A 5,032-nucleotide genomic window follows, 5' to 3' on the forward strand; every position below is an offset into this window, starting at 1 on the left:
GAACATTATCTTTACATTCATCCTATCGTATTTTGTTTCATTGCAATGATCACAATCCCTTGCATGCATCATCAAACAACCAAAGGATATACCCCCATATGTCTGCCCCTGGCTGCCAGCCCACAGCCCCTCTCCCTCCCTGAGTCCAGTGTCCCCAGCCACTCCATCTGTCCATGTCATCGTCTCTGCCTCCATCCCTAGGGTCACTGACTCCCTGGATAGGGTCTCGCACTTCGCTTTTCTCCTTGATGGTGCCAGGGATCTCCACTCCTGGACTGCAAAATCAGCCACTCTCCTCCTTTTGTACCAAACATTTATATTTACCTTTCCAACACTTACTGTCAGAACTGATAGCAATCATTCCCTATTGAACCACAGGAGTTCTTTCCCCTCACCTTTTATCAACCCCATCCAGACAGGTTGGAAACAAATCAGTGAAGGTTCTACCTTTCCCTGCATCCTCTGGAGCTAGGTTCCCTATTGAAAGCTTGTGAGTCAGTCACTTCTTGCCCTTGAAGTTCCCCCATTTTGGGTAGCCAATGTCTAAGTTCCGCATTCCTGTTGACCCTGTGTACCAAGGGGATGGGAATGATCCTCAGTGTAAAGATTTATCCGCTCCTTTGTCATACTGCATCCACGAGCATAGGTCAAGTTCATCCACTTGTAGTGGGTTACTCTTTCTCTTTTTTTGTTCCTCTTCTTTCTTCCTCTAGTCGTGTTCTGATCATCCAGCCATTGATCCAGGTCAAATGGGTACTATCTGCAAATGTGGGTGTTCTTGTCCATCTCCCTTCACTTCGTATCAGCTGGATGCTTCACACTCCATTCTAGTCTTCTGGGGCCATCTCCCTGCCCCTGGGCCCAGGGGTCCCCAGGTCTCATCATAGTGCTGGTTAACCAGGTTTCAATCCAGGTTTATAGGAGTCTATTGGATGTGGTGGGTCTTAGTTCACAACTTCCTTACTGGTTTTTAGGCTGTAATCTTTATGGAAGCAAACTGCCAGTTCTTTTCTCCTTTGGGGTCCTAGAGTAGGTTTTGACCTTTCAGTTAGCAGCTGAGCACTTAACCATTGTGCCACCAGATGCCTTTTTACACTTATACCCACTGCTTTTAAGTTGATTCTGAACTCATGGCAACCCTGTAGGAGACAGTAGAATACTCTCATAGGGTTTCCAAGGCTGTAAGTCTATATGGAAACATCTTTTTCCAAAAAGTGGCTGATACTTTAGAACCAACAACTTTTAGGTTAGAACCAACGGCCAAACACTTAACCACTGCAACCCCAGAATTCCTACAGTGGATATCAGCCTGGTGGCATATTCAGATGTTAACCAAAAAGTTGATGGTTTGAACCCCCACTCGTTATCCAACAGGAGAAAGATGTGGCGGTGTGGTGCCTCGGAAACTCTGTCTTATGAGGTCACTATAAGATGGAATCAACTCAGTGGCAACAGATTTGGGTTGGTCATTGTTGTGTGACGTTGAGTCAGTTCCAATTCATAGCAACTCTGTATAGGGTTTCCAAGGAGCAGCTGGTGGGTTTGAACTGCTGACCTTGTGGTTCACAGTCCAATGCTGATCCTTGAGCGCCACCTCAGGCGTCCTAGGGTTTGGATTTAGTACATGTTAAATTGGACCAGTCACATTGCCAGTGCTCAAGAGTTATATGTATCTATGGCTACCATGTTGGATAGTGTGGCTCTAGAGATACAGGAAGGTTTCAGCAGTGGGCTCTAGATAGATAAAGAGATACCGAGGCTGGAAGATACTGAGGCTGGAGTGGAGCTCCTTCTTCATAGCACCAACAGCCAGGGTGGGAGGAAGGAAGTGAGAACAATGCTGTTGTTGTTAGGTGCCGTCAAGTCACTCCAACTCATAGCGACCTCTTGAACAATGGAATGAACCACTGCCCAGTCCTGCATCGTCTTCACAATCGTTGTTATGCTTGGGCCCATTGCTGCTGCCACTGTGCCAATCCATCTTGTTGAGGATCTCCCTCTTATTCACTCACCCATCTCTTTACCATGCATAAAGTCCTTCTCCAGAGACTGCTCCCTCTTGATAACATGTCTGAAGTAATAAAGACAAAGTCTTGCCATCTTTGCTTCAGAGGAGCATTCTGGCTGTACTTCTTTCAACACAGATTTGTTTGTTCTTCTGGCAGTCCATGGACCTTCAATATTCTTCTCCAATACCACAACTCAAATGCATCCATTCTTCTATGGTCTTCCTTATTCATTGTCCAACTTTTACATGTATATGAGGCTGTTGAAAATACCATGGCTTGGGCAGGTACACCTTAGTCCTCAAACTGATACCTTTAAAGAGGTCTTGTGCTGCAGATTTGCCAAGTGTCATTCGGTTTCTTGGCTGCTGCTTGCTTGAGTGCTGAGTGTGGAGCTAAGCAAAATGAAGAAGCATGCTTTTAATGTACAGCTGGTATTTTCTTCTCTGACAGATTCCGCATGAGAGGAAATGTGGAAACTGAGTTCTTACTACACACAATTAACTTAATGACCATTTCCACATCCCGACTGTCCGTCTCCAGCATTCTTTTCAAAGTAAAAATAAATCTTGCAAATTTCAGTTGTAAAATGTTTTGATCTCAACTTAGTCACCCATGCCTTACTCAAGATAATGTTTCATTGTGAACGAAGGGTAAAATATTCCCATTGAAACTTAATTCAGAAATGCAATGTATGTTTCCACAACTTTTTTTAGTATTTTATTTTGAAATAACTTCAAGCATACACAATAGTTGCAAGAGTAGTACAAAGAACTCCTATACACTCCTTATCCAGACTGACTCATTCAAACATTGCTCCACATTTGCACTGTATCTATAAATCTTGTTTGTTTGATCATACAAATTGGTTGAAAGTCCAGAAACAGTCTGGACTGGAGGAAACATCCAGATTTACAGAGTGAAGATGGCCATTGCACCAGATGATAAAGAAGCCAGCTTTCTTACACAGTCGGCGGAGCAGGGACCCAAGCTACAAAATCATGATTGGCAGGAAGATTCCCTGATTAGAGAAGATGAAGTTTGGGGTATCTGAGAGGAGGGACTTAGCATGGGGCTGGTGGAAAATATATGTTGTTGTTAAGTGCTGTCGAGTCGATTCTGACCCACAGTGACTCTGTACAGGGTTTCCGAGGCTATAAATCTTTACGGGAGCAGAAAGCCTCATCTGTCTCCTGAGAAACAGCTGGTAGTTTTGAACTGCTGACCTTAAGGTTCGCAGCCCAATTTGTAACCACTACACTACTAAAGCTCCTTGGTAGAAAACATATAGGTGGGGTTATATGATCAGTTATTGTTGTTAAGTGTATTTGAGTTGGTTATGACTCATAATGACCCTGTCTAGCGTTTCCGAGGAGCAACCAGTGAGTTTGAACCACCAACCTTCTGGTTCAAACTCACCTTGCAGTACAGTGCATTATCCTGCAGCGCCACACACCAGGACTCCTCATGGTTGGTTAAGGGTATGTAATTGTAAGTTTAAGCGCTTTGCTCTATCAATCCATTTTTATCTATCTACAAACATACACACACACATACATCTTATTATTTTTTTTATGAACCATGAATTGCAAACTTCCTGTTTCTTAACATTTCTTTTCTTCAGTTTGCATTTCCAAAGATCAAGAACATTTCTTTTACCTAGCACAGTAACTCATAATCTATTACCATTGAGTCGACCGAACAGGGCAGAATTGTTCCATTGAGTTTTTAGGGCTGTGAGTTTTACGGGATCTTCATGTTTCTCTATGGGCTTGGCTGGTGGGTTTGAATGCTGACCTTTCAGTTAGCAGCCTAGTGCTTAACCTCTGCACCACCACCAGGACTCCTTCATAGTGCCATGCAACCATCACAATTTGGAAATTTAGCACCAATACTACTATTTAATCCCTGATCTATAGTCAAATTTGTCAATTACTCTCCTAGCATCCTGTCTAGCAACTCTCCCATCCCAAATGTGGAATCAATCCAGTTTCACTCACTGCATTCAGTTTCTCTGTCTGTTTGTAATGTTGTTAGTTACCATAGAGTCGGCTCTGACTCATGCTGACCCCATGTACAACAAAGTGCAATGGAGCCTGGTCTTCATTTATCCTTGCAATCACTAACATACTTGCATGCATTGTTGCTGTCACTGTGTATTTTGAAGACCTCTAGGGGCCTCAGCTCCAGCACGGTCCTGGACATTGTTCTCTTGTGATCCAAAGGTTTTCCTTGGCTGATTTTCAGAAGTAGATCTACAGGCCTTTCTTCCCAGTCGGCCTTGGTGTGGAAGCTCCACTGAAACTTGTCCACTCTGGGAGATCCTGCTGGTATTTGAAATACTGCTAGTGTAGTTTTCAGCAGCATAGCGATTCTCAAGCCGCCACAGTAGGACAAACAGATGCCTCTTTAGTCTACTTTAATCTGGAACAGTCCCTTGGTCTGATTTTGTCTTTCATGACATTGATATTTTTGAGGAAGGTAGGCTGATTTTTGTTTGCTGTTATTAAGTGCCATAAAGTCAGTTCTGACTCACAGCTACCCTGTATAGTTTTTCTGAGGAGTGGCTGGTGGGTTTGAACCACTGACTTTGTATAGATTTCCCTTGATTTTGAAATTATCTGATGCTTCCTCATGCTTAGATTCAGGAGCGACAGGAACATCCAAAAGAGATATTATTTACCCTTTTGAATACTTATTGTATTCATTATAATTGAAGTTAATGAGCCTTCAACAGAAATGTTTGTTAACATCACATAAGTCATTTAATAGGCTCCAGGAAACAATCGTTTATTGATTTAGAAGGTTTAGAGGCCTGATGCTAGGAGGAGACAACCAAAAACCAGTTGCCTTTGAGTAGACTCCCATTCATGACAACCCCAAGCATATTAGAGTAGAACGGTGCTCCATACGGTTTCCAATGGCTTTGATCTTTCAAAAGTAAATTGCCAGACTTTTCTTCTGATGTGTCTCTAGGTAGACTCAATTTTCCAAAGTGTGATTCCAACCCTCATGAAATTTATTAA

The sequence above is a fragment of the Chrysochloris asiatica genome, unplaced genomic scaffold, assembly GCF_000296735.1.
Source record: "Chrysochloris asiatica unplaced genomic scaffold, ChrAsi1.0 scaffold00006, whole genome shotgun sequence".
Taxonomy (NCBI): Eukaryota; Metazoa; Chordata; class Mammalia; order Afrosoricida; family Chrysochloridae; genus Chrysochloris; species Chrysochloris asiatica.